The 12,343-nt window shown below is 37.3% G+C and overlaps 1 protein-coding gene across 1 annotated transcript in view; it reads left to right on the top strand.

Moving 5' to 3' along the window:
* LOC149252914 (uncharacterized) overlaps positions 1-12,343 on the top strand; it is a 194,830-nt gene that overhangs the window by 159,064 nt on the left and 23,423 nt on the right. The gene's annotated exons all lie outside the window — the stretch shown is intronic.

Here is a 12,343-nt window from a genome sequence, read left to right as displayed (position 1 = left end):
AATGAGAGCATCTAAGGTTGCAAGAAATCAAATTTTAGACATCAAAACCTAAACCTACTAAGGTTTGCAATTAACAAGGGTTGCATCTTTAGACAACTTGCAACAACATTCGCTAGGGTTTTGTCACAAACCCTATATTTCTCTATCAAAACTAAATCATAGACATTAGTAATCAAGTTAGAATTCTAATCATAGCAAAAGTGTTATGCTTCTAGGGTTTTCATCATCATGCCCTAGAATCTCATATCAATCTCTACTAGGGTTTTTGTTGTAAACCCTAGTTACAGACATAAAACTTCAATGTTAGATATTCAATAATTTTTGACCAAGCTAGGGTTACAATCATACAAAAACACAGGTACCTACGGTTTCATTCCTAGAAGCTTACTTTCACTATTACAAGGGTTTTACTATAAACCCTAATTGACCAAACCCTAAAAATATAGGGTTTCATTATACAACTTAGACATCGACAACAAACTTTAAAAGGCTAAGGTTTTACTGTAACATTACCAAAACCCTAAACATCAAGAGTAGAATTTCATTTTGTGTTCTAAACTTTATCAAGAAACCCTAAGTAGACTAGGGTTTCATTATTAATATCAACATATCTTTAGCATCAAAAGGCTAGGGTTTTACAGTGAACCCTAAAGGTTAAGGTTTCACAAACCACAAGAGATTGTAAAGGGTAGATTCAATCTAGGGATTAATCACCCCGACAACATAAAATCTTAAATATTTTATAACAAACCCTAGACATGAAAGTGTTAGTAATATAAAACAAATTTAGAATTTTAAATATTTTATAACAAACCCTAGACATGAAAGTGTTAGTAATATAAAGAAAATTTGAAATGAAGAATGATCATACCTTCTTATGTGAACTTGTGAAGAAGATATGCAACAAATCAGATCAAACATACCTTGAGTTGTTCTTTAACAAACCTTGTAGAGTTTCTTTAGCAACAAACTTACTTTCATGATACAAGTCTTTTCCTTGAAGTTTCTTCCACAATCGTTGTGTATTCCTACAAGCTTTGCTATCAAGGAAAATACAAATAAAGGATTGTAAGTATGTAATACAAACAAATCTAGATGTATGGAGGAAATCAAACATGAAAGAGGAAACAAAGAACAAGATACTTATATTTAGTAAAATGGTGGAGGCTCACTCTTAATTCAATCTTTTTGAGGGATACCTACAACTTATCAAAATAATTCAAGAATTTCTAACAAGAAACATAAGGGTTATATGCTCTAGAAATCAAAACATAAAAGAAAACATTACAAAACCTAAAGCAATAATCTATGTTATAAGTAGAAGGATCTGCAAGGGATAATATCCCTAAAAGACCTAAGAAATTAAGTCTTTGACTTTGGATTCTTTAGCCTTGTTCTTCTTAGGTGGAGCTTCATTTGCAACTATAGCAAGTTCTCCCTCTCTTTTCTTATTTTTAGGATTCTCAGGTCATTAATTCTTGAAGTGGTCCATCTTATGACAATGAAAGCTCTCTACTTTGGATAGGTCGATCTTCTTCTTTGGTCCCTTAAACTTCTTGTATCCTCTCTTCTTGTGATGAGCAAAGTAAGCATTGGATGCGTTGTTCTCTTCATCTTCCTTATTACTTACTAATGAGATGCGAGCTTCTTCTTGACTACATCCATTCCACATTTTTTTAAAGGTTGGTGTTTCTTTCCAACTGCTAATACTTGATGCAAAGGAGCTCCATGGTTTTGGTAGACATAGCAGTGTAACAATCACAAGTTTTTTTTTTCTGGTATGACTTCATCAATGGCTTGGAGCTCATCTCTTATTCGGGAGATCCTTACAAAATAAGAAGATACAATGTGATAAGAAGATACAATGTGATCTTTTTTCATCTTTATTGTTCTTAGTTCATTCTTGAGACTAGCTATTTGACCAATATTTTTGATGGTGAATAATTTGGAGAAAGCTTCATATATCACTTGTGTAGTGTCTATGTTGGATATGTAGGGGATTAGATTGTCCTTCAATCCATCTATAATTAGATTCATGGCCAAGATGTCAGCTTCCTTGTACTCTTCTTTCCTTGCATCATCTACTAGTTCCTCGACTTTTCCTAGTACAAAATCTAATACCTTGTGTTTTGCAAGGATGAGATTTATCATCTTCTTCCATGCTCTATAGTTGGTCGCTTCATCTAGCTTGTTTTCTGTCTTCATTGAAGTTTCCATAGATTTTACAATGGTTCTTAAGGCTCTATAGTTGGTGGCTCCTTTTCTTATTTGATATAGGCCTTCCTCTTCTTATATGGTTCTTCTCCTTATGATCTTCCTTTGCCCGTTACTTTAATAGATCTTCAAGCTGCCTTTTTCCTTTTGTTCCTTAACTATAGTTTTGATACCATGTTAGAAAATGAAAAATATTCTCTTGTCTTGACAATCACTTGTGATATTCTTTGTATTCTTATTAACTTTCTTTATGTTCTTCTTTTATCTTCTTTTCATTAAGCAATCATCAAATCAAAACATGAAGATCTATGACACCAGATATATGTACTCATCCAGGGCTAAAACTCTTATGAAGGGGAAAACCCAATCAAACTCTTCCACTAGTAGATTCAATTAAAATTGAGACTATCCAAGACCTTAGACTAGACGAAAAGACTTCCCTCACTCCACAAGTCAACCTTCTAAAATGATTAACCAAACTTCAGTGGCCACTTCTAGTCAATCGACTTCAACCTAGCTACAACTCAGAATTTTGGCCCTCTAGATTCTTTCGGTGACAACTTGCACTTCCTGTTCAAATTTCGCACGTCTTGTGACAACTTTCACTTCCTGTTCAACCTACGCACTTCCTGTTACAACTTCACACTTCCTGTTCAACCTTCGTACTTTATGTTCAACCTTCGCACTTTATGTTCAACCTTCGCACTTCCTCCTATAGCTTCACACTTCCTGTTACAACTTCACTCTTCCTATTCAGTCTTTGCACTTCTTGGTACAACTTTGCACTTCTTGTTCAACGTTCTTCAATTGCAAATCAAATTTCTTGGTTGATGATTCAAATGAGGTCGAGTAGTTGCCAATATATAGTGGTTTTTGGCTCCTTTTGAGGCCGACTTGGTGGAGGAGGCACAAATCACACTAGAGACATAAAAATAAATTTCTTTCTTGTTATACAAAGCCCAAGAAGGTCTATTACATGATGAGATGGACTAGGACTCATGACACAAACCCTAGAAGCCTACAATAGAAGTTTTGACCTAGAAATAAAATAAATAAAGCATAAAACCCATGTTAATAAATAATTTTCTTTTATATATATATATATTTTATAAGTACATTACATCATGACTCAAATACAATTATGAAGACCAACACTAGTTACATTTTTCAACAGAAGGATTGGAAGTGTCTCCATAGCAAAGCCTTTATGACTTAGAATGATAAACAACTTTATGAAAAAATTATGATTAAAGTCCCCAGTGTTAAAATCTGAAAGTCCTATGTAGAATTTTAAAAGTTCTTTGTTGAAGCTTGAAAGTTCTATGCAGAAAACTGAATGTACTTTGCAGGAAACTAAATGTACTTTGCAGAAAACTTAATGTATTTTGCAGAAAATTGAATGTACTTTGCAGAATACTGAATGGAATTGAGTGTACTTTGCATAAAACCGAATGGAATTGAATGTACTTTGCAGAAAGATGAATGTACTTCACAGATAATTAAATGTTCTATGTTGTTACAATTACTTATAATGCATATTTCTTCTTCAAAACTTTTTAGATCAGCAATTGTAGATAGAACATAAACTTAAGGATCATATGAAGAAAACTAAGCACAAATATGAGACACTGAGATTTTGGTCCAATGACTAGGGCAAAACCCACAATGGAAAAACCCAAATGATTCTTCTTCTTCTATTAGATTTATTCAATTGTTCAGTAGAGTATAGAGATAGAGAGAGAGAATGAGAATGAATAAAGCCATCAATGTGTGATCAACTTGCAGTTGAAGTGCTCTTGCTCTTTGCTTGAAGATCTCCTCATTTTCTTGATCATATCTTGTCCTTCACATTTGCTCCAACTCTTCCCTTGCTCTTGCACTTCAGTTGCTCTCACACTTCTCTTGCACACAGTTAGCACTAGCTCTCCTTCACAATGAACATGCTACTCTCAACTCTCACTCGCCCTTGCTTAAATAGATGAAAAAAGAGAGGAGTTACAAAATGAATTCATGCCTTGAGCCAATAATAGGAGAATCAAATTCGATGAGGGAGAAGTTACTTGAGGAGAAGTGTAACTCATTCTAAGAATAGAGAGAGAGGTACACTTGTTTTGAGGAGTTACAATTCGAATTAGGGAGAGAGAGAGAGAGTTACACTTAGACATGAGAGAATATTTGGTGAGAGTTACAAATCAAATTGAATGAGGGAGTTACAAGTGCATTTAATGAGGAGTTACATTTTTGTTATACATTGAATTAGTGAGGGGGAGTTACATTCTCTTAAATGTGGAGTTACTATTTTATTCCAAGAGAGAGGTTGAATTTTTCCAAGTAAGAGATTCTCAATTTAATTGACCTATTTCATGAGAGAATTCATTTTTATTAATCCATTAAATGTGAATGACTTTAGACTATTTTATAAATAATAGTATCATAATAATAATAATACTAGTAAGGATAAAAGTATTATTTTTTGACCTGTATAATCATGATTGATTTGATTTTAAAGTGGATTCCATATGTCGAGATCATCCTTGAATTTCTAAATTGAGATGTGATTCTGGAAATTCATATTAGAATTGTCAAAAATGAAATTTTATTATAGGTGGTTCAAACAAAACTAAAAGATATGATTTCTTCTAGGAGAAATTCATCCCTAAGTTACCAAATATTAACACACAATTGTGACACATTTGAATTAGGGATGGACCCTATAGGGTGTTGAAGTCTAGTGAACTAGAAGATGATAAGTTATTTGGAAAGATTATTTGTTTAAAGTCTAAAGGTGCTTGGATGGGTAATGTTCAATTACAGTTCAATAGTGAAAGATTGCCTCCATCAATCTGTTGTGTGGGTTGTCGCAAAATAGACATTGCTAAACATTTTTCATGGGAGTGCAAAGTTTCTCGAGTGATTAGGTTGCTTGCAATATGACATTCTATTTGTTAGTCCCCTTGATTGGAAACAAGTCCTCGGGGATTAGGTGTATGATCAAGATTATGGTAGAGGAATTTAGACCATTATGATTGAAGTCCCCAATTGTCACACATTTGCATTAGGGATGGACCTTATAGGGTGTTAAAATCTAGTGAACTAGAAGATGATAATATTTTGGAAAGCTTATTTGTCCCAAGTCCAAGGTGCTTGGATGGCTAATGTTCAATTAGAGTTCAATAGTGAAAGATTGCCTCCATCAATCTATTGTATGGGTTGTCGCAAAATAGACATTGCTAAACATGTTTCATGGGAGTGAAAAGTTGCTTGAGTTTCATGGGATTAGGCTGCTTGAAGTATGTCATTCTTTTTGTTAGTCCCCTTGATTAGAAAGAAGTCATCTTGGGCATTAGGTGTATGATCAAGATTATGGTAGAATAATTTAGACCACTATATGTTGATAGGAAAATCTCTTCTTTATGACAAAGGAGATGGTGAGGTGCATTCAATGAGGAAATGAGATAAGACAATGTTATTTATTTCCACAAATGACCAAAGAATAGGTAAGATAATTCTATTAGTGTTCATAATTGACCAAAGAATAGATGAATGGGACTAGAAGATACATCTAATTATTTTTGAGTATGGGAACATTGGGAAGCTTTACATTTTTTGTAATCTTCGAATTAGAAATATCAAGTTTCAACTCATGTTTAACCATATTCAACATTTTTGATAAGGATGTAAACTTTTGCAGACTTCTCATTAGTCCATCTTGATTGTTCAACGTTAGTTGTTCATAGACACATTCTTAGTGGATTCTATGGCCATGATCCTTCACACTAGAGTTGTTATATATTCGTTCTCAAGGTTTTAGTTACATTACAAAAGTTGAGATTTAGAGATCAATGTATCTAGGGAGATTGTACAAGATAGAGCTATTTTTTGCAGGTTTTTAGTCTAGGGTTCTAGGGCTTGCATGCAATGTTTGATGATATATCCATATTCCTTATGATCGTATGAGTCCGCTGAGACCATCTTTGGCAACATGTTTTAGGAGATTGCGATTTTAGTAGATAGTGCTTGGCATCTTGCTTGTCATGGTCGACAATGTGTTCTTCCTCTTTAGAAATACATGTGTTTGATGAGCTTATTTTTGATGACATGCAATATGGTGCTATTTATAGCAGTGTCTCTTTCTTGACATATTTTTATAGTAAGTGTGCCCATAGTGATTATTTGGATAATTGGGCTTAGTTGAAAACTTTACCATTTGTAGTAAATTTCTGTTTTTAGTAGGTAATGTTATTGGTGGGCATCTAGGTGAGTTGTTAGTGTTGGTATTTGTTTTTAGATTATGGCGGTTAGCTTCAATTTTCCTTAGTGCCTATATTTGTGGCGGTCACTGCTACTTTTAGCAAGTGACAAGTGCCATAATAGCATGATGATATTCAAGGTATTTGGTGGTTTAGTGGGCTTGGTTCAGGTTTTGTGCAGCGTAGTTAAGTTCGTTACCATTTTGCTTCAGTTTTGTTGAAGTGGAACCATATTGAGATTCCTCTTACCATTTTTGCCTAGAAAATTACATTGTTCTCTTCGATTTTGTTTGCATGAAGTTCAAAACCCACTAAGCCATATTTCTTGAATATTTGCCTTGTAATTTTTTTTCTTTTTCTTCAAGAGCAATAGTTCCTGTTGATTGAGTCAAATTTTATTCCTAAGCTCCTCGTCTTCACGCACTTTGTGGTGATGAATTCTGTCCATAGATGCATCTTATCCGAGACAACAAGCTACTTGTGTGTCTCTTTCATAGAACATGCAAAGTCTCTGTTATGAGGGTGAGAAATCCCAAGCATTATTTGAATGCTAAACGTTTTAAATTCTGAATTTATACTTTTGTAAAGTTAGTTGAACCAAACTTATTATCTGGATTAATTTGACAAGTTATTTATGTGAATTTAATTATTTTTCATAGAATGCAACCCTGTTAGAGATACAATTTATTGTTTGTCGATGTTTATTGTGTTGAAATATGTAACTAGGTTCGGTCTTCATACTGACATATGTAATCATGATTTTATGTATTTTCTTTGTTTGTTTGTCAAGTTGTGTGTCATCTTCCAGGCTTGACCTGTGGCTTGAGGAGCTGTGACACAGGGACATCTAAGTCGTCAAAGTCACTCGAGGATCGCACTCAGCCTGGGCCACACCAACCCTTAGCACAGGGCACAACCATCCCCCATGAGGTTTGATCCCGGGTCGCCTTGCTGACGAGGCCCATCCTCAACCGGTTGTGCTAGTGGGACTTGACATGATTTTATGTATTTAATGAAAATAGAAAAATAAATTTATTATTGTTATTCTTGAGGCATGGGTTTCATGCTGAAGGGAAATTTGTTTTTAGGTCAAGCACCCGTCGAGTGCTTCTAGGTTTGTCATAAAGTCAATTGAGTCATTGTCATGGATTGAAGACCCATTTGGGCATGTTACATATTGTAAAGAAAATTTATTTGAGTCAAAATAGAGTCAAAAGACTCTCCAAGACCTCGTCATGGAACAAAGATCAAGTCGGCCTACATGAAGGGACAAGTCGGCCTAAAGATAGCAATTCGTACCCCTCAAAAGCCTATATATAAGAAGGAACTCGACCTCATTTGGATATAGATTCAAGCAAGTTCGATCTCCTCAAGATAGAAGCTGGAAATGGATGAAGAAGAAGGAGAAGAACAAGATCGAAGTTTTAGCTCTCACTCTCTCTCTTTTTTGTTAGGGTTTCTACAGTTACTGGGCAAGACGAATTCTGAAGCTGCATCGAAGCTGTGAAGTTGCATCGAAGTTGTGAAATTGCATCGAAGCTATGAAGCTACATTGAAGCTGTGAAGCTGCGTCTAGGTCGAAGTTGTGAAGTTGCAAGGTCGAAGCTGTGAAGCTGCAAGGTCGAAGCTGTGAAATTGCTTTTAGGTCAAAGCTATGATGCTGCAAGGTCGAAGTTGTGAATTTGCATCAAGGTCGAAGTTGTGAATATACTAGGTCAAAGTTGCATAAATTGTTACTAGGGGTCGAAGTTGCTGAAGAAGTTGTTCGAAGGTCAAAGTTTGTTGCTGGAAGCTTTGCAAATCAAGAAGGAAGGCTTACTTGACCTTGGAGGAGTCTTGGTTAAGGGTCTAGGTCTTGGAATTCATCAATTGAAGTTCTATAGGAAGAGAATAATTCTTGTGGGTTTTCCTCTTAGTTGGAGAGGGTTTGGTCATGGATGATCATCTGTATCTTGTGTTCTTTGTCTTATTGTTCTTTATGGTTTGGTCGCTGTTTGATGAAGAAATCACTAATAATAATCAAGAGAAAGAAGCAGCTAATCAAGTTAAGTAAAAATATACCACAAGTTGTTATCAAAGCAAGAGAAATGACCTAATCTCGCTGCCTTAGATTTCTCAACATGGTATCAGAGCTAAGGTGACAAGACAAGGATAGGCAACTTAAGGAAGGACACTGAAGGGCCGAAGCACTAGAAGATCATCAAGAGCATCAGTCATCAAGAAGATAAAAGGATTGAAGTAATTTTGGGTCTGTCTTGGGCTATTCTTGTTCACACGCGTGAGGAGATTAGGGCTCATTTGTTGCAGCAGAAGCTGAATTATTACAGTGACCTAAGGAGGCCAAAATCAGCGAACGTCTAGCCATCTTGCAAGCCGAGTTATAAAAGAAGAAGCCTCTATCAAAGCGAAGAAGAGAGAAGGGTAAGATCTTTGCTATTCTCCCACATGTGCAGAAACTAGGGTTTTTGTAGTGAGCGAAAATTACAGTCAAATTGCAGGGGTCAAAAAAGAGGTTGAAAAGAAGCTGTAACTACTGGAAGGGAAAATTTAACTGAAGTTAACTTTAAAAATGGGAAGGAGAAGGCACTACCATCATCATCAAGGAACCAAGGTGATCTCCCTCTCTTTGAAGGAGACATCTTCTATTATCAACATCATCATCAAAATCAAGAAGGCATCAAGTTGAAGATATTGTCATCAAGAAGTATCTTCACAAGTAAGTGTCTTTATATCCACATTTGAATCTATCAAAAGGACTTCATTTTGCAAGGAAAGCAACAAAATGGTTGGGTCAACAAACTATCTTGCATGGAAGAAGAGGACAAATTTAATTCTCATAGAAAATGAAGTCATTGATCATGTTAAGGGTTCAATTGTCGAACCTTCAAAGAGAGAAGGAATAGCCTCATACTTTATTAAGGTGTCAGAAATATGAGACCAACTGCAAGAGTTGAGGGAAGTAATATCCGATAAGGAAATGTCAGCTGTGGTGCTCAATGCACTACCGAAGGAATGGGGTAGTTTCATATCAAGCATTTATGGAAAGAAGGAAGCCACCCCATTTAGTGAACTTTGGTTGTTATGTAAGGTTGAAGGCAAAAAGTGACGTGGGATCAAATGAACAAATTCAAGCATTTGCTGCCATGGCTAAAAGAAAAGGAAAGTTTGGTCCTTAGAAAAAAAGAAGAATATGGCAAAGATCCAATGCTATGATTGTCAAGAATATGGGCACTACAAGAGAGATTGTCCAAAGTTCAAGAAGGGCAACAAGAGGAAAGAAAGAAATGAGGCCCATATCACTAAAGAAGTGGAATACCCTGATGAGAAGAAATCCAAAGGGATAGATCTTCACCATTAGGGTTTCTCTAATACATAGCAAGGAGAAGTGGAAGGTGAAAAGACCTCCACCATGGTAGTCAAGATGAGAAGCATTATGAAGAGATGCATCGTAGTAGAAGATGACATCATACTAGAAGCATATTGTTGAAACAAGAGTTCATGATATCATTAGAAAAGATTGAAAGAATAGCCGAAGTAGAAGTCTACATTGATGTAGCAATCATCATATAGAAGGAAGTAGCTCATGGTAACCTCATTGAAAACATAAGTAGTACTAATGGGTAGAAGAAAGTCATCTTGTACAATTTCCACGATCTTGGGTCTAGGATAAAATCTTAAAATCTCTCACGCTACCAAACCAAGAAACTCAACGATACTACACAACGAAATATAAACAACAGTAAATCACACATGCATAGAATATAAACAATTTTTTACATTTTTCAACCCAACTTTGTTATGTTAAACAACATATAATACAACAGTCTAGGGCTCATGTACTAGGGATAATGGCCCTCATACATCTACTAGTACAAGATACAAAACTAGGGCTTGGTGTCAGTACATCGGCAACCAATTTGCCCTCAACAAGATACTCTGACCGTTTAGCTGATGTAGAGGTCCTCAAAACTGCCTTGGTCGTAACTTATACCTACCCGGTCCTTTGGCTCCCGATCTGCAACTCATGCCTCTATCAATGCTCCAAGTCCATCTGGCCACTGAATCTCGGTTATCCAATCTGCTTACTAGTTGATCGTTCGTCCATCAACACATCAACACATCGAGACTCCTGTCGACTATTGCTCTCAACTGCCAACTATTGTGAACAACTCTCAATTGCCCACTATTGCTCCTCAACTATTCAGGGACTTCAACCCACTATGCTCTTCCTGCGCTGCACCGATGAAGACCAACATAGGGCACGGAGGGTTGCAACCTATCACCGCAAGATGTCCATCTCCCACAATGGACACGGGCTAGGAGGATTGCCCATCATTTGCTGTAGATGTCCTTCTCCACACACAAGTCTCGTGCTCCACAAACTACTCCTGGTTTATCAGACCCTTGAGCTCAACAACTGCCTTTCTCGCAACTACCTTTGTCCATCAAGGTGTTTCTCACTGGGCTCCAACTTGGACACTATCACACTGTCCTACAGCAGACCATAAGTGCTCAATCCACATTCACACTTGGTCCACTCTCACGTTGCCCTCCAACAGTCCACGAGTGACCAAGTCCACGCTGTAGCATCTGCACCTAGTTAGGACATCCTCACACCTAGGAGACCCTTACACACGACTGCCCATAGACTTCACCAACTCTGCCCTTTGCTCTGCAGTAGAGGAGCTATTGCACAAATCTAGGCTTCATATGTACTGCTCTTCATTGCTATTCGTGGAATGAGTTTTGATTACTAGTTAGGTTTTCCACTGAAACCTAAAGCAACCCACTAACCCAACCAAAACTCACCTAATTTACTGCGACTTCTTCCCTTTACGAAGTCTGGCAACTCGCTCTCCTAGATGACTGCTCCTGCACCCCTTTATGTTTGTTTAGCCCTCTAAACAGTTCATTAAGGACTGCGACTATTTCAACATAGGTCTGTCACCTTCTTGGACTAATTCCTATGCCACATCTAGCCCAGAACAACTCTTCTTCCAATGCGGCCTCTCAGCAGATTACACGTTCAAACCAATGAAACAGGAATCGGTAAAAAATCGGCAAAATCGCGAGTTTTAATCGACGCGGCGGCTAAACGATCCGATTCAAAACGTTCCGAGTCAACTCGCGTTGACCGATTTTGAATCGTGGTCAACGCGAGTTTGACTCGCGATTCTGAAAAAAATCGCCGGTTCTGCGTTTTTTTGGCGAGTCCCGCCAGTTTTATTTTTTCTCGGGTTTCGGAATGGCGGGTAAATCGGATTTCGGGTTTCACAGTTCGCTATCGGGCCGAGGTATTTCGGGCTTCACAGTTCGCTATCGACGCCTTGTATTTCGGGTTTGCTATCGACTGAGATTCAGTCTTCGACGCCGCCGGAGATTACACAGTTCACTATCGAGTATCGACGCAGAGATTCGACCGATCGCTGAACGGTGAACCTGCGTGAGCCCGAACCTGCGTGGTTGATGAACGGTGAACCTGCGTGAACCTGTGAGTGATTTCAATCTATAGAGGACCTGCTTTTTACATCGCATGTATGTGATAAGTTACACAGGATATATATTTCGTGATTGATATTCTTTAGTCGAGGAGGAAAGTACTGTATTCATCGTTAATTTTATTATTATGGTTAAATTCACCAGAAACAGTAACCATTTGTGACTGTGCAGTAGCACTTGGGTGCACGCATCTACAAGGGGTGTGGACCTGAGTTCATCTTTTGCACACCCTCACCAAGGTGCTGGAGGAAACACCCGTGAATTATTGCGCATGATATTCCCCTCTATATCCGTGGATTCTGGATAGAATAGGAGCTGTTGACCCCTGTAACAGATGCCCCCCGAGACTTTTTGGGGACCCACTTTAGATTGCATGCAAC

This window comes from Pinus tabuliformis, chromosome 7 (assembly GCF_031772625.1).
Source record: "Pinus tabuliformis cultivar Carrire ecotype Pingquan chromosome 7, CPIR1, whole genome shotgun sequence".
Taxonomy (NCBI): Eukaryota; Viridiplantae; Streptophyta; class Pinopsida; order Pinales; family Pinaceae; genus Pinus; species Pinus tabuliformis.
This window is presented reverse-complemented; position numbering and strand designations above follow the sequence as displayed.